The sequence below is a fragment of the Colobus angolensis genome, unplaced genomic scaffold, assembly GCF_000951035.1.
Source record: "Colobus angolensis palliatus isolate OR3802 unplaced genomic scaffold, Cang.pa_1.0 Scaffold175, whole genome shotgun sequence".
Taxonomy (NCBI): domain Eukaryota; kingdom Metazoa; phylum Chordata; class Mammalia; order Primates; family Cercopithecidae; genus Colobus; species Colobus angolensis.
Genome location: NW_012114877.1, coordinates 3203372 through 3222112, shown reverse-complemented (window position 1 = coordinate 3222112; position 18741 = coordinate 3203372). Strand labels below are relative to the sequence as shown.

Genomic DNA, 18741 nt, shown 5'->3' with positions numbered 1-18741 from the left:
AACTGTGCAGTTCCATCTCTAAATACAATTGCTGAATGAAAATATGCTTCCTACAACAGAGCACTTCACATTTTATGTTATCCAGATTATTCCCTTTGGAAACATAAATTGCTTTTATGAGGTATAAAATTATGTCTATTGCAGAACGGGGATAAGTCAAGTACATGCATAAGTGATAAACATTCTAACCACTGATTCAGTACAAAACAATCTTTTTTTATATCCAGAACTTTGTACAAAGTGTAGCAATAATAGTCATATCTATTTTATGTTGAATGTTATGCTTTGGCAAACATTTAATTTCTTTTTTTAAAGGGAGGGATTTTTTTTTGCTGTTATATTCACTTTCTGTTTTTTAAAGAGATAAACATTTCTTTTCTCTTCACCAAAACAGAGTATTACTCTTTCCAACCTCATCTTCAAAAGCATTTCTATTAGAAAATGTTTTATAATTAAATAAATAATATTTTCAGGCAAAACAATGAATTATTATTTAAGTGGTACTATTTTTCAGACACATTGCAATTGCTTTATTTCTCTGTAAAATGCTGGTATATATAAATATGTGTGTGTATACACACAAACACAGACAGAATATTTATACTAAGAGAGACATACACAGAATATATTCATAGACTATAGATACATAGTTTCTTAAAATAGCATAAATATTTTGATATTCAGGGGCGTGCTATGTGTATTCTTGAAAAATTTGCAACCTAAAAATAAATTCAACAATTAAATATCTATGAGAGCCAGAAATCCTCTAGTAGCTTGTTAGAAAAAATAAATTATTATTAAATTATAGTGCATTTACATTATTGTGTTTTCTTTTTAAGAGTAAATAATTTATCATATATTTTTATAACCAAATATTCAGGAAATACACTAAAAGATTTGTTGTTAAAAGGTTGTTTTATTGATTTTAAATATTATTTAATAACATTTATATGTAACATCAAATTTTTTGTTAATAGTGCCTGCTCATTAGTGTTTAAGCAATTCTTGAGTAGATTAAAACTAACCTGTAGTATTACTCATTTTTGATATATAAATAATACTATTTTTGATACTTTCACATTTTCTTCTAAGAATATCATTATTAAAATTCATTTTTAAACTACTACTTGGACATTTAATATTCACTGTAAAATATCATCTCAATGTATCAGTCTTTCTCCCTTCAACTTAGATTTTGTGTGTGTTCTCTTTCCTTTGATGAATACATTTCCTTCATCATATGACCTCAGTCTAATAATGTATTAATTATAAAAAAGATAATGCATTTAATGATAAGCATAACCAAATTAGCACAGGTCACCAAAAGGCCTTTTGTCAAATCAGATTGTTGTTTTGTCCTTTTGACTTTTACCTTATGGTAGGCACTAACAAAGTATCTGAACTTTGATGGGCTATAAACTCTAAACATGATATGTATTTTTCATAATGCTAATGTAATTTTCAAGGTACCAAAAAGGTCAAACCTGCACATCTCTATGTGCATTCTAAGTCTGTCTTTTGCTTTAATATTTCTTTTTCTCTGTTCCTGTGGTTCAAAAGTTCACTCAGTTCCCAAATGGCCACCTAATTTTCCAGTTATTCCCTCAAGCCATATGTGTTTTGGTTTCTTTATGGTTTATTAGGTACTGTAGGAAAGTAGCATAAGTTATATCTTCTAATGAAATTCAAGCACACTTCAGTGATGCTTCGACTTGATTGCTAGTAGCAATTAAATCACAGCCAAGAAGAATAATGCATAATCTCACAAAGTCCAGGCACCATATAGAAATTGAATGGGGATGAAAACAGCAAAAAGAAAGTTTCCAAACCCTGCCAGGTATGTTGTTTTCAGCCTGCCTTTTTTTTTTTTGTTGTTGGCCAACTGCCTGATTGATAGCAAAATCATAACTTGCTGCATGCTAACAGGCAGAGTTCACTTGTAGGTTACTGTGAACTGATAAAGGGTTAGATGCAGTTTTGATTTTCGCATTGGACCTTGGTACACCAGATTAATGGAATTTCAATGAGAGACTAGAGTAGCCACAGCTTTGTCAGAGAAACAGATGGGGATTCTATAGTCATGTCTACTCATTAATACTAGTTGCCTGAAAGGTATGCTGCTTCTCTATACAAAAGAGTTGATATAATTGATTTTTGAGTTGTACATTGGAAAAAAGTACCTTATTGATGACTAGAATTGTAACATAGATGGTGACAGATTTTTGTATAGCTCGTAGCATAAAAATATTGTACTTTGTAAATTTTTCTTTTCCCTCTTTGGAAATGCTTCTTATGTTTTATATTTTTTGAGAAGAACTACATTTTGAGACCAATAGCAAAAAAAGAGAGCATGACATGCCAAATTACCCTTTTAGGAAAAAGAGTAAGAGTCTATATTTTATTTATAAATGATTGCATGACTGCTGTTAGAGTTTAATTTTGATATTCTATTTAGAAGAAAGCATACTTATTAGAAGTTTCATTTTATTAGTTTATGCTTGATTTTTTTCTGGAAAACAATAAAACAAATCATAATAGTTTCTAGACTATTGTAGATCACTGTTAGAAGTTTTATGCTATCATGTGGTCGGATATATTGGAGTGTCAATATAAATGGTGCATGTGAGTAATCAGATAAAGTTAGAGATAATGAGATTTACAACCTTAAAGAATATCCCTTTCTGTACATGTTAAAATGCTTAGGCACTAAGGTGGGTAGATACAGAGTAGACTTTAGACACTATATAATTACTTGGGTTTCCATTTTTCTATTCTGAAATCATTTTTCATTCATTTTTGTCATTTGTGAAAGAAAGCTTCTAACTATATAGCACTGTGGAAAGTCCCTAAGGTAAGGTTTTGAAAGGATTCAGTGAGCTAGAAGACATATATTGGCTCTGCCCGTCAATGATAGGTCAAAGGATCCCAGTAGATGTTTGTTACAAATCTGATTCAGTCCTAGACCATAATCACTTTGTGGATAAAAATCTGGAACCTCTAGGGTGTGAATACAGGTAGGCTAAAATGAAGCTGAAAATATAAAACAGTCATTTATTGTCCTGGTGTCTTTCTAACTAAAAATTTCTGAATAACCTAGGTTACTGAAAGGCTGTGGGCATTGCAAGGACATAGGTTTGTATGAAGAAATTTTTTTTAGGAATGAAACTATTTTTTAAATCTCAGGGATTAAGAAAAAGGCTGAACTGTTTTTATCATAATTTATAATATTAAAAAAAATTTTTGGTATACCTTTCTTTACAAAAATCCAATGAACAAAAATTTGGATTAATAAAGCATATAAATCATTTTTTCCAACAGATTTCTTTAGAAAGATTGTCTCCAAGATGCCTATAAATAATTAGCTCTTAGAAAGTTTCTAAAACAGGCTTAGATATAAACCTATGCATGTGCACACACATAAATTTAATGTACCAAACTTTTGAGGAAGACTTTTTGTGTGTGTAAAATTAGGTGTAGCACTAATCAGTTCTTACAAAAGCCATGAAATAGATGTTTTACTTTTCTCTGATATGAGTAGAGTATGAAACAATGTTTAAAACTAGATAAAAAGGTTTTTTTCAATAACTTAGCATTTAGGGTAAGTATGAAACAATGTTTAAAACTAGAAAAACAATTTTTCAATAACTTAGCATTTAGGGTGTTTTTTTTTTTTGTTTTGTTTTGTTTTTACCTACTATCATATTTTTGACACCTAAAATTATCTTTGTATTTTGTTCTGAAAAATTTAGTTTGCTTGCACATATTTTTGAATATATAACATATATTAACATTGCCGTTTTGTTTTTAAAATTTTTGGGTTATCTTAATATGCCAAATTGCTAGCTTATGTATGTTTTAGTAGTTTAATAACAATGATTCTTTTAGTCATTGTGCTATGTGTGTAGCACAGAGATTATAGTTGAGGAAATGACAGAAAGTAGAAGACATATTTTTAATCCTCAAGTTATATATTGTGCAGTTGGGGATGTAAAGTACACAGATGTAAAATATTTTTTGTGATACAAAGGTATTTTTAGTAAATAAAACACATAGTCATTGAGAATTATCTTTCTAAGTTTTTATGCTATTGATCAGGAAAATTCATCAGAATAAAACAGAGTGGACAGATGATACTGTAACAAAGTGAGCTAGATACGAAAGATTGCAAAGGTTAAATAAAACTCAACATTATGAAAAATAATGCATCTTTAATTCAGCAAATTAGCAGTTATTTACACAGTACATGAAGAGGAGAACGAGATACTTGGACAGGGCAATTGGGGGTGAATAAGATAAAGTTCCTATTTTTAAGAAAAATGTAATCTAGATGGCAGGAGAAGATAATCACCTAGAATAAGATAACTAGCAATCTAAGTTATATTAAGGCAGATTCCAGAAATAATAAATACTACATGCTATAATATTCAATTTATTTGGTCTATACCAAGGCAAATAGTTGGTTTCGTTGATTTTACTTCCTGATGTATTGACTGAATCAGCCATATGTTTTAGCATCCTGTCAAAAAAACCACAGCATAAACTTTATGCCTAAATTCTAAGAGATTGTGGAGGGAGGACCTTTTATTTAAGTGAGTTTTATGTGGGTCTTGAGGTTTGTTGCAGAGAATGGGAAAACAGACTGAAAAGAACTTTTGGAGTTCAAGCACAGAAACCAAGTTTTCATTATAATTGATGATAACTTTATTGCCAAGGACAAGTTGCTTAGGCCTTTTTGGATTTTTATTTTCTAGTATGTGAAATGAAGAGTTTGAACCAGGTAATTGCTTAGATGTTCCCTAGAGCACTAAATGCTTGTGTCCCCACATTTCAGAATTAGTAAATTGAATGGTGGCAGTGAGGTGATGTTATCTGCGTGGAAAAGATATGGGTGATGACCAGAGGTGGTGTTCAATAGGAAGGAGTAGAGGGGGTCTTGGAGGTCGGTGCGTGATTTATAGTAGGAGCTGAATGCCAAATTAAGGAATTTACCTTTGATTTGGTAGTCATTAAGAGATCCCTGAAGGATTATACTGAAGTGAGGGATGCAGATTTGAGGGATATTGTCCTGGCAGTTAAATGTAGGTTAAATTAAGGCATGGAGACCATCTAGTGGAGGTAGCAAGCTAAATGCTTTGCTACATTACTTATTTTTAATCATGACAGTATCTCTTTGAGGTAGATAGTACTATCACTGTTTGACAATTGAGGAAACCTAAGAATACAGAGGTTAAGTGATTTGTCCCATGACATATAGCTACATAGTGGCAGAACTGGAATTTGAATTCATGTCTGTGAACTGTAAGGATCATGCTTTGCTCTTAAAAGAGTTACTTTTTCCCTCTTCCCCAGCTAGCATACTGCTCTGCTGCTTTTGATTAAGGGAGTGTTGGTAAGACCCTGGGTTAGGGAGGTGGATATTGTACTGAAAAGGAAGTGATTTTCTAGCCCCCTCCTACTCAAAGTATTGTCAGTAGATCAACAGTATCAGCATCATCTGGGAGCTTGTTAGAAATGCTAAATCTGTGTCACCACCTGATATAGTTTGGATATTTATCTCCGCCCAAATCACATGTTGAATTGTAATTCTCAGTACTGGAGGTGGAGCCTGTTGGGGGGTGTTTGGATCATGGGGGCAGATCCCTCATGGCCTGGAGCTGTCTTCGTGATAGTGAGTTCTTGTGAAATCTGGTCATGTAAAAGTGTGTGGCACCTCCCAACCCCACTCTCTGTCTCTTGTTACTGCTTTTACCATGTGTTGTGCCTGCTCCTGCTTTGCCTTCCACCATGATTGTAAGCTTCCTGAGACTTTCTCTGAAGCCAAGCAGATGCCCAGTGCCACGCTTCCGGTACAGCCTTCAGAACCATAAGCCAATTGAACCTCTCTTTTTTTCTTATTATTATACTTTAAGTTCTGGGGGGTACATGTGCAGAAGGTGCAGGTTTGTTACATAGGTGTACACATGCAATGGTGGTTTGCTGCACCCAGCAACCCATCATCTACATTAGGTGTTCCTTCTAATGCTATCCCTCCCCTAGCCCCCCACCCCCTGACAGGTCCCGGTGTATGATGTTCCCCTCCCTGTGTCCATGTGTTCTCATTTTCAGCTCCCACTTATGAGTGAGAACATGCAATGTGTGCTTTTCTGTTCTTGTGTTGGTTTGCTGAGAATGATGGTTTCCAGCTTCATCCATGTCCGTGCAAAGGACATGAACTCATCCTTTTTTATGGCTGGATAGTATTGCATGGTGTATATGTGCCACATTTTCTTTATCCAGTCTATCATTGATGAGCATTTGGGTTGGCTCCAAGTCTTTGCTATTGTGAACAGTGCTGTGATAAACATACATGTGTATGTGTCTTTATAGTAGAATGATTTATAATCCTTTGGGTATATACCCAGTAATGGAATTGCTGGGTCAAATGGTATTTCTAGTTCTAGATCCTTGAGGAATCGCCATACTGTCTTCCACAATGGTTGAACTGATTTACACTCCCACCAACAGTGTAGAAGCATTCTTATTGCCCCACATCCTCTCCAGCATCTGTTGTTTCTTGACTTTTTAATGATCACTGTTCTAACTGGCACGAGATGGTATCTTGTTGTGGTTTTGATTTTCATTTCTCTAATGACCAGTGATGATGAGCTTTTCTTCATATGTTTGTTGGCTGCATAAATGTCTTCTTTTGAGAAGTGCCTGTTCATATCCTTCACCCACTTTTTGATGGAGTTGTTTGTTTGTTTTCTTGTAATTTAAGTTCTTTGTAGATTCTGCATATTAGCCCTTTGTCAGATGGATAGATTGCAAAAACTTTCTCCCATTCTGTAGGTTACCTGTTCACTCTAATGATAGTTTCTTTTGCTGTGCAGAAGCTGTTTAGTTTAATTAGGTCACGTTTGTCAATTTTGGCTTTTGTTGCCATTGCTTTTGGTGTTTTAGTCATGAAGTCTTTGCCCATGCCTATGTCTGAAGGGTATTGCCTAGGTTTTCTTCTAGGGTTTTTATGGTTTATATCTTACATTTAAGGCTTTAATCCATCTTGAGTTAATTTTTGTATAAAGTGTAAGGAAGGAGTCCAGTTTTGTGTTTCTGCATATGGCTAGCCAGTTTTCCCAACACCATTTATTAAATAGGGAATCCTTTCCCCATTGCTTGTTTTTGTCAGGTTTGTCAAAGATCAGATGCTTGTAGATATGTGGCATTATTTCTGAGGCCTCTTTTCTGTTCCATTGGTCTATGTATCTGTTTTGGTACCCGTGCCATGCTGTTTTGGTTACTGTAGCCTTGTACTATAGTTTGAAGTCAGGTAGCGTGATGCCTCCACCTTTGTTCTTTTTGCTTAGGATTGTCTTGGCTACATGGGCCCTTTTTTGGTTCCATATGAAATTTAAAGTAGTTTTTTTCTAATTCTGTGAAGAAAGTCAATGGTAGCTTGATGAGGATGGCAATGAATCTATAAATTACTTTGGGTAGTATGGCCATTTTTCATGATATTGATTCTTCCTATCCATGAGCATGGAATGTTTTTCCATTTGTTTGTGTCCTGTCTTATTTCCTGGAGCAGTGGTTTGTAGTTCTTCTTGAAGAAGTCCTTCACATCTTCTATAAGTTGTATTTCTAGTTACTTTGTTCTTGTTGTAGCAATTGTGAATGGGAGTTCACTCATGATTTGGCTGTTTGTCTTATTATTGGTATATAGGAATGCTTGTGATTTTTGCACATTGATTTTGTATCCTGAGACTTTGCTGAAGTTGCTTATCAGCTTAAGGAGATTTTGGGCTGAGATGATGGGGTTTTCTAAATATACAATCACATCATCTGCAAACAGAGACAATTTGACTTCCTCTCTTCTTGTTTGAATACCCTCATTTCTTTCTCTTGCCTGATTGCCCTTCCAATATTCTGTTGAGTAGGAGTGGTGAGAGAGGGCATCCTTGTCTTGTGCCAGTTTTCAAAGGGAATGCTTCCAGCTTTTGCCCAGTCAGTATGATATTGGCTGTGGGTTTGTCAAAAATAGATCTTACTATTTTGAGATACATTCCATCAATACCTACTTTATTGAGAGTTTTTAGCAGGAAGGGCTGCTGAATTTTATTGAAGGCCTTTTCTTTATCTTTTGAGATAATCATGTGGTTTTTGTCATTGGTTCTGTTTATGTGATGGATTATGTTTATTGATTTGCATATGTCGAACCAGCCTTGCATCCCAGTGACGAAGCCAACTTGATTGTGGTGGATAAACTTTTTGATGTGCTGCTGGATTTGGTTTGCCAGTGTTTCATTGAGGATTTTTATATCTATGTTCATCAGGGATATTGGCCTGAAATTTTCTTTTTTTGTTGTGTCTCTGCCAGGTTTTGGTATCAGGATGATGCTGGCCTCATAAAATGTGTTAGAGAGCAGTCCCTCTTTTTCTGTTGTTTGGAATAGTTTGAGAAGGAATGGTACCAGCTCCTCATTGTACCTCTGGTAGAATTTGGCTGTGAATCCGTCTGGTCCTGGGCCTTTTTTGGTTGGTAGGCTGTTAATTACTGTGTTAATTTCAGAACTTGTTATTGGTCTATTTAGAGATTTGACTTCTTGGTTTAGACTTGGGAGGGTGTATGTGTCCAGGAATTCATCCATTTGTTTTAGATTTTCTAGTTTATTTGCATAGAGGTGTTTATAGTATTTTCTGATGGTAGTTTGTGTTTCTGTGGGATCAGTTGTGATATCCCCATTATCATTTTGTATTGTGTCTATTTGATTCTTCTCTCTTTTCTTCTTTATTAGTCTGGCTAGTGGTCTATCTATTTTCTTGATCTTTTCAAAAAACCAGCTCCTGAATTCACTGATTTTTTGAAGGTTTTTTTTGTGTCTCTATCTCCTTCGGTTCTGCTCTGATCTTTGTTATTTCTTGTCTTCTGATAGCTTTTGAATTTGTTTGCTCTTGCTTCTCTAGTTCTTTTAAATGTGATATTAGGTTGTTGATTTTAGTTCTTTTCTGCTTTCTCTTGTGGTCATTTACTGCTATAAATTTCCCTCTAAACACTGCTTTAGCTGTGTCCCAGAGATTCTGGTACATTGTGTCTTTGTTCTCATTGGTTTCAAAGAACTTTTTTATTTCTGCCTTAATTTTGTTATTTACCCAGTAGTCATTCAGAAGCAGGTTCAGGTTGTTACGTGGTTGTGCGGTTTTGAGTTAGTTTCTTAATCCTGAGTTCTAATTTGCTTGCACTGTGGTCTGACAGACTGTTTGTTATGATTTCCGTTCTTTTGCATTTGCTGAGGAGTGTTTTAGTTCCAATTATGTGGTCAATTTTAGAATAAGTGCAGTGTGCTGAGAAGAATGTATAATCTGTTGATTTGTGGTGGAGAGTTCTGTAGATGTCTATTAGGTCTGCTTAGTCCAGTGCTGAGTTCAAGTCCTGAATATCCTTGTTGATTTTCTGTCTCATTGATTTAATATTGACAGTGAAGTGTTCAAGTCTCCCAGTGTCATTGTGTGGGAGTCTAAGTCTCTTTGTAGGTCTCTAAGAACTTGCTTTATGAATCTGGGTGCTCCTGTATTGGGTGCATATATATTTGGGATGGTTAGCTCTTCTTGTTGCATTGATGCCTTTACCATTATGTAATGCCCTTGTCTCTTTCGATCTTTGTTGGTTTAATGACTGTTTTACTGGAGACTAGGATTGCAACCCCTGCTTTTTATTGCTTTCTGTTTGCTTGGTAAATATTCCTCCATCCCTTTATTTTGACCCTTTGTGTGTCTTTGCACGTGAGATGGGTCTCCTGAATACAGCACACCAATGGGTCTTGACTCTTTATCCAATTTGCCGGTCTGTGTCTTTCTTTTTTTTATTTGAGACGGAGTCTTGCTCTGTCACCCAGGCTGGAGTGCAGTGGTGCTATTTCAGCTCACTGCAAGCTCCGCCTCCTGGGTTCACTCCATTCTCCTGCCTCAGCCTCCCGAGTAGCTGGGGCTACAGGTGCTCACCACCACCCCTGGCTAATTTTTTTTGTATTTTTAGCAGAGATGGGGTTTCACTGTGTTAGCCAGGATGATCTTTATCTCCTGACCTTGTGATCCTCCTGCCTCACAGTCTCTGTCTTTTAATTGGGACATTTAGCTCACATTTAAGGTTAATATTGTTATGTGTGAATTTGATCCTGTCATTATGATGCTAGCTGGTTATTTTGCATGTTAGTTGATGCAGTTTCTTCATAGTGTTGATGGTCCTTAAAATTTGGTATGTTTTTGCAGTGGCTGGTACTGGTTGTTTCTTTCCATGTTTAGTGCTTCCTTCAAGAACTTTTGTAAGGCAGGCCTGGTGGTGACAAAATCTCTCAGCATTTGCTTGTCTGTAAAGGATATTATTTCTCCTTCACTTACAAAGCTTAGTTTGGCTGGATATGAAAATCTGCATTGAAAATTCTTTAAGAATGTTGAATATTGGCCCCAACTCTCTTCTGACTTGTAGGGTTTTTGCAGAGAGATCTGCTGTTAGTCTGATGGGCTTCCCTTTGTGGGTAACCCAACCTTTCTCTCTGGCTGCCCTTAACATTTTTTCCTTCATTTCAGCCTTGGTGAATCTGACCATTATGTGTCTTGGGGTTGCTTTTCTCGAGGGGTATCTTTGTGGTGGTCTCTGTATTTCCTGAATTTGAATATAGGCCTGTCTTTCTAGGCTGGGGAAGTTCTCCTGGATAATATCCTGAAGAGTGTTTTCTAACTTGGTTCCATTCTCCCTGTCACTTTCAGGTACACCAATCAAATGTAGGTTTGGTCTTTTCACATAGTTTATTATTTCTTGGAGGTGCGATGTTGGCTCACTGCAACCTCTGCCTCCTGGGTTCAAGTAATTCTCTGCCTCAGCCTCCTGAGTAACTGGGATTACAGGTACCCACCACCATGCCCAGCTAATTTGTATATTTTTAGTAGAGTGGGGATTTCATCATCTTGGCCAGGCTGGTCTTGAGCTCCTGACCTTATGATTCACCCTCCCGAGCCTTCCAGAGTGCTGAGATTATAGGCGTAAGCCACTACGCCTGGCCTCTTTTCCTTTCCCTTTCCCTTTCTGCTTCCTTTTCTTTCCTTTCCCTTTTCTTTGCTTTCTCTTTTCTTTTCTTCTTTTTTTTCTTTTTCTTTTTTTTTGAGACAAGCGTCTCGCTCTGTCACCCAGGCTGGAGTGCAGTAGCACGATTTCAGCTCACTGCAACCTCCACCTTCCGGTTCAAGCAGTTCTCTGCCTTAGCCTGCTGAGTAGCTGAGATTACAGGCATGTGCCACCATGCATGGCTGATTTTTGTATTTTAGTAGAGACATGGTTTTACCATGTTGGCCAGGCTGGTCTCGGACTCCTGACCACAGGTGATCCGCCCACCTCGGCCTCCCAAAATGCTGGGATTGCAGGCATGAGCCACCGCGCCCAGCCAGGTATTTCTTTATAGCAATGTTAGAACAGCCTAATACACCACCCAAGACCTACCGTATCTGAATCAGCATTTTAACAAGATCCCCAGGTACACATTGAAGTTTGAAAAGCTCTGTTCTAGAGGCATTTATCATGTTGACCTTTGCAGCTGAAAAGAAGGGTGAATCAGACCAAGCAGTTGCACTTGTAGCCTGCATGTGCAAATGTGTGAAGAGTCTTTGAGGCAACACCATGAAGTACGTAAAAAATATTCTTCTATGTGCTCACTTACCTCCATTTCCAGCACTCTTGTGGTCACTCAGCACCCTTAGGCTGTGGCTTTCTTGGCTGTTTAGAGCACGGTTCCTGAGCTTTGTGTCTGTAGGTAGTTGTCTCATTTTTGAACCTATTTCCAGAGTTTCTCCCCTCTCAAACCAAACTCTCAAGTATAATGGAAAGGCTCTGATAAATTACCCCTAGGAATATTTGCCTGTAAATAGGGGCAGTGCCTTAATCCAGGGGAGTCCAAACCCCAAGCACAGATCTTTAGATAGCACCAGGCCCGTGGTAAGTATGATGTATGTAGGCATATAACAGGTTTATCTCTTATCTCTTTTGCTGTATATATGTGGATCTGGCCTGCAGTCTTTTGATTTTGGAGAAGTTGTACTATATAGCTTCCTGTTTTCAGTTGAGCTTCCTGTTTACAAACTGAGCCAAAGTGTGAATTTGGAATTTAAAAATCAAAGAGCAAAGGTTCTTTAAGATAGTGAAAGGACCAATTTGATTTAAGAGGAAGGCATACTATTCTGGCACAGTATCCCGAAGAGAATTTCCTTTCTCTGAGAAACATAACTTGGAGTGCTGGTGGTTGGGGTAGCATTTTCTTTTCTTTTTTTTTTTTTTTTGAGACGGAGTCTCGCTCTGTCGCCCGGGCTGGAGTGCAGTGGCCGGATCTCAGCTCACTGCAAGCTCCACCTCCTGGGTTTACGCCATTCTCCTGCCTCAGCCTCCCAGGTAGCTGGGACTACAGGTGCCCGCCACCTCGCCCGGCTAGTTTTTTATATTTTTTAGTAGAGACGGGTTTCACCGTGTTAGCCAGGATGGTCTCGATCTCCTGACCTCGTGATCCACCCGTCTTGGTCTCCCAAAGTGCTGGGATTACAGGCTTGAGCCACCGCGCCTGGCCTGGGGTAGCATTTTCAAGGAAAGATAAAGGATTAAACAAGTTTTAATTAATATTTATTCAGAGATAAGTCTGACACCGTGTGCCACATTCTTCCGTGTGCATTGTTTCCTTTAATCTACTCAAAACTTCCCCACGAGGAAGACTTTTTCCCTTGTCTTAAATTGACAAAACTGAGTCTAAGAGAGGTTTGTTTCTTGACCAGGACATTTAACTCTCAAGTAATAAACTCCATCACCTCTGGTCTTTCTATGCCATATAATTTTTAAAATCAGACTAGTTTTTTGTGTGTGTGTGTGTGTGTGTGTGTGTGTGTGTTTTGGAGAGACAGGATCTTGCCCAATTACCCTGGCTGGCGTTCAGTGGTATGGTCATAGCTCACTATAACCCTGAACTCCTGGGCTCAGTTGATCCCCTTGCCTCAGTCTCCTGAGCAGCTAGGACTACAGGCATGTGCCACCACACCTAGCTAATTTAAAATTTTTTTTCAGGCTGGGCATGGTGGCTCACACCTGTATCCTAGCACTTTGGGAGGCCAAGGTGGGTGGATCACCTGAGGTCAGGGGTTCAAGACCAGCCTGACCAACATAATGAAACCTCATCTCTACTAAACATACAAAAATTGGCTGGGTGTGGTGGTGCATGCCTGTAATCCCAGCTACTTGGGAGGCTAAGGCAGGAGAATCACTTGAACCCAGAAAGTGGAGGTTGCAGTGACCTGAGATCGCATTATCGCACTCCAACCTAGACAACAGAGGGAGACTCCGTCTCAGAAAAAAAAACAAAAACTTTTCTTTTTTTCAAAGACAGTGTTCTCATGATGTCCAGGCTCGTCTTGAACTCTTGGTCTCAAGCAGTCCTACCTCGGCCTCCCAATGTGTTGTAATTACAAGTGTGTGAGCCACCACCCCCGGCCTTGTTTTTGTTTTTTCATTGTAAGAGACATGCATATGATTAAAAATAAAAACAAACAGAAAGTTGTACGATAAAAAGTAAATGCTTTCTTTTCCACCTCACCCTACCCCCTGAAACTACTACTCTCTAGAGGCAGCCCCTCTTGGTACAGGTTCTTCAGTAGTTACCATAGGAACTTTAGATATTACACTTTTAGTTCTTGTTTGGTCAACTGTAGATGGTATCGGTTGACTTCCTCTACAGTGAATGATTCCTTAAACTTCCTCTCCTGCTTCTCCCTTTGTGTTTCTCTTTGTGTTTGCTTTTCAATTAAATAATATTCTTATTTTGTAATGTGCCAACCTCAGACAGTGCCTATTGATTCCTTGTTTTAAAATATGAGGAAATTAGTGCACCCAGCCTTGATTCCATTTCTCTTCCTGCTCTTCAATTCAAATTTTGTTAATTATATTACTTTTGCTTGTTAAGGTCTATAACATTTATATTTGATTCTCTAAGTTGACTGCTTTGTCTACAAGTTGGATTTTAAACAATGGGCCTTTTTCTCCATGCCGTTGGTTTTCCTCAAGTATCTGGAGAGCTTGAATTAGTGATTCATGTTTGTGAGTGAGGGACCTGGTTGGATCCTGTACGTAACTTCTGTAGGATTCCTTTACTTTTGCATGTCTGTTGTCCTGAAAGACTTTTCCTTGGAATGGGAGGTCGACTTGGGGGTTGTAAGTGAACTAGCAGCTTGCCTCGAGGCAGCTTGCCTACAGAGCATTTTGGTACAGAGAGAGGAGGCAGACTAGTACCCTCCACAATTGCCAAGATAAATAGAACATTACTTGGGGAAGTTAAATGCTTTTATTTCATTACTAGTTACAGATTTTTGACCCTCTGCATAATTTTTTGGTGCTAGGATGGTAGGGAGTCTAGAGTTATCTGACACACTGCTCAATTTCTCTCTTGGTTGCAATGCTCATGGAGAAGGCTCCTTTGGGAACTAGTTCACTTACTTAGAGAATGAGAGAGTGGAGTTTGGGATTTAGCCCAAATATACAAGCCTTTACTGCAGCTGCTTTTGAGGACGGACCCAAGGGTTCTGGCTGCTTTGATTACAGTTCTTTAATGAGTTCTTCATCATCCTGTGTCTTTGCTTGTAGCATCTCTGAGTCTCCTTTATGAAAACTAGCCCTTATTCTCCTTGGTATTCTCCTGGGCTTAGGTGTCCTCTGTTGTATCTTCATCACTGCAGTCTCATCTGCTTTTCCAGTTGCAAGGAATTACTCAAAACTTTTGGTCTACTTTCTTTACCCTTTCGTGATTACCAGTGTTATTAAAGCTTTCTTCTTTCTTTCTTTTTTAGAGATGGGGTCTTGCTGTGTTGCTCAGGCTGGCCTTGAACTCCTAGGCTCAAGTAATCCTCCTGCCTCAGCTAAGACTACAGGCGTGCACCAGCATGCCCAGCTCAAGGCTTTATTCTTTAAAAACAAACAAAAGGAATTTCAAGGAAACTTTAGGAAGAAAGGTCGATGTTTAGTCTATGCTTCCTTTTTAATGACACCAAGAGGCTGCTGTATCCTAAAACTTTTTCATAACTAGGCTGTTAGAATCATTGGAAGAAGTAGCTCCCTGGCCATCACTCAAAGGTAGTCCTAATAAGTATGTCAGTCAAGCCTTAGATATAGTCACTTAGAGTGAATACTAGATTTCTAGAAGAACCAAGATGCTATAAGCAATAGAAAGGAACTCTTGCTTCCTGTAAAAGGACTACTGTCTTGTTTTGGGTAAAAGGTATGCATATCTAATAGTTGGAAACCTTACCAACTTTGTTCAGTTACAGAAATGTGTGGCATTGACCATAAATACTCTAAGAGGTTAAAGAAGGAAGAAGCTATTGCCAACTGGTGTCAGTGGATAGATGTTTTGTGGAAGAAGCTGGAGTTTGAACTAGAATTTAGTAAGGGTGGATAGAAATTTAATTAGTAGAGAATGGAAGGAAGAATGCTTTCTAGATAAGTTAAGGGAATGAGGGACAAGGGGAAATGGAGCTGGAAATGACCATAGTTTGAAGAACTATGGAAAGACTAACATGACTGAGAAAGATTGGAGAATGGGAGATGAAGATTGACAAGGGTGGCATGTAAAAAGTTTGGCTCTGGCTTCAGGTATTTATTTAGAGTGACTAAGGTATGGGACGTCCAGCAAATTTCTTAACTTTTCGGGGTTTTCTCATCTGTCAAATTAAGGATAATAATAGTACCTATAACCTAGGTTATTCCTAGGATTAAGTAGGATAAGGCATATAAAAAGTTTAGAATACTTCCTGACCCATGGTAAAGACATATTAAATGAGAGTTATTTTTGTTATCCAGTCAATTTTAGGGATTATCTTAAGTAAATTTTCCTTTTTGTGTTTGACACAACTGTTTGTGAGTGTTGTCTAACTTCCATACTATATAGCTCATATGTTTTACTGGCTAAGATGAATTTTGTAGGATTTGCAGTTGAAAGTTTTAGGGATTCCAAATACATAGTCATTTTTTCAGTGGGATATTCTGTGAATTCAATTCAGTATTCTGTGTTGAAAACTGTTAGTGGTTAAATTTTCTATAGCAAATATATCATGCCTTTTTCTTGAACCCTTGTACTTCTTTGTGCCTTAGCTTCCTTCTGTTGAGTAATGAGCATATAAGAACAAAGAAATTTTATACCTGGAAAAATTTTATACGTAGGCATCATGAGCCCTGGGAAGGAGTCACTGTATTTGATACATGAGCTTGATAGCTAGTGACTAAAAATTTACAAACTTTTAAGAGCATTTGAATGAGTTTGGACTGCATTAGAAGATCACTTATGAAGCTATATATGAAAATAAGTGGGGAAAAATGGTCCCAAATTATTAGGAAACAGGGCTGCCAATCAAAACCTCATAATTCTCATTCAAGAACTGAATGGTCTAATGCTAAAGACAATAACAAATCTAAACAGAAAAAGTAGTACACACAACTAAAATGCAGGGCTGCAAAGTCAGTAGTAGAAAATAAATGCCCTGTTGATAAATAAGCCCAGAGAGGATTAGGGCAAAACTGTTTTTTATTTTTACAAAAATTAAACATGGAGAAGGTACCGTTCTCCAGCTTTCATATGTGCTTGTCAAAGTATTTCTTTTTCAAAACTCAGAATTGATATCAGGGTCCTTGCTTCACACTTGAGGAAAAATTGAGTATGCTATATGTTTAAAAATAACATAAACACTATTGAAGAAAATATCTCTGCAAGGAAGGTGTAAGAATTAGCTCAGGTAAATTATTTTCTTGAGCTCTTTGTATATGAATAGCACATTGGTTTACAGAATTGAGGGTAAGACTAATGCAATTTTAAAATTAAACCTTCTAAAATTATGGCTTGAGAAGACATGCATTTATTGAGTTAGAAGAGATTATTTTGATTTTACATAGTTTACCAACAGTTTAGGGGTAGGGTCTAGGATTCTTAAAGTATTTTTTATACTCTCTTGATTGAGATATATATAACCATAGAATATACTAATTTAAAGTATACAATTCAGGTGATTTTTAATATGGTCACAAAATTATGTAAATATAATCCCAGTCAATTTTAGAACATTTTCATCTCCACAAAAAAGAAACTCTATGCCATGAGTAGTCACTCTCAATTTTCTCCCAGCCCTTCTCCTCCATCTCCCTCAAAGGCCTAGGCAACTGTGAATGTGATTTCTGTTTCTACGGATTTGCATAATGTGGATATTTCATATAAATGGAATCATATATCAGAACTTTGTGTGTCTGGCTTTTTTTTACTTAGCATAATGTTTTCAGGGTTCATCCGTATATTACCAGTTCTTTATTCCCTTTTATGGCCCGATAATGCTTCCTGTGTGGAGGGCCCGTTTTGTTCATCCATCCTCAGTTGATGGACATTTGTGGTGTTTACTCTTTTTGGCTATTATGAATAATGCCACTATGAACATTTGTGTAAAACTTTTTATGTGAATATATTTTTTCATTTTTCTCGAGTATATACCTAGGAGTGAAATTACTGGGTCATATGGTATATTTTGGTTTCATTTTTTGAGGAATTGCCAAACTTTTTCCAAATGACTGCACCGTTTTATGTTCCAGCCAGGAATATGGGGGGGTTCTGATTTGTCCTCAATTCTCTTCAACACTTACTGTCTTTTTCATTTCGGCCATTCTAGTGAATATGAAGTGGATCTTACTGCAGTTTTGATTTGCACTTCTGTAATGACTAATAACGTTAATCATCTTTTTATGTGCTTATTGGCCATTTGTATGTTTTTGGAAAATGCCCACTTCAAATTCTTTCCTTATTTTTCATTTGGGTTGGCTTTTTATTGTTTTTTGTATGTTTGTTTTGAGCCAGAGTCTTGCTTTGTCTCCCAAGCCATAGTGCAGTGTGGTATGATCAGGGCTCATTGCAGCCTCTACCTCCTGGGCTCAACAAATCCTCTCAACTCAGCCTCTCAAATAGCTGAGATTACAGGCGCATACCACTATACCCAACTAATTATAAATTAATTTAATGTTTTGTAGAGACAGGGTTTCACTTTGTTGCCCAAGCTAGTCTTGAACTCCTGGGCTCAAGCGATCTTTTCACCTTGGCTTCTCAAAGTGTTGAGCCTCCCATAGTGTTGAGCACAGGCATGAGCCACCGCGCTTGTCCTATTTATTGTTAAGTTCTGAGTTATTTATGTATTCTGGATACCAGTCACTTATCAAATATATGATTGGTAAATATTTTCTCAGTATCTACAGGTTTTCCTTTGACTTTCTTGATGGTATCCTTGAAGCACAAGTTTTACATTTTGATGAAGTTTAATTTATCTGTGTTTTCTTTTGTCACTTATACTTTTTTTTTTTTTCTTTTTGAGACAGAGTCTCGCTCTGTCAGCCAGGCTGGAATGTAATAGCGTGATCTCAGCTCACTGCAACCTTTGCCCCCACTGGGTTCCAGCGATTCTCATGCCTCAGCCTCCCAAGCAGCTGGGACTACAAGCACACACCACCACACCTGGCTAATTTTTGTATTTTTAGTAGAGACGGGGTTTCATCATGTTGGCCAGGCTGGTCTCAAACTCCTGATCTCAGGTGATCTGCCCACTTCAGCCTCCTAAATTGCTGGGATTACAGGTGTGAGCCACTGTTCCTGGCCATCACTTGTTCTTTTGTGACATGTCTAAAATGTCTGCCTAACTGAGGATTCTTTTTTTTTTTTTTTTTGG

General features: G+C 37.4%; 1 protein-coding gene across 3 annotated transcripts in view; it reads left to right on the top strand.

Moving 5' to 3' along the window:
- SKAP2 (src kinase associated phosphoprotein 2) overlaps positions 1 to 18741 on the top strand; it is a 336690-nt gene that overhangs the window by 157277 nt on the left and 160672 nt on the right. The window lies entirely within an intron of this gene.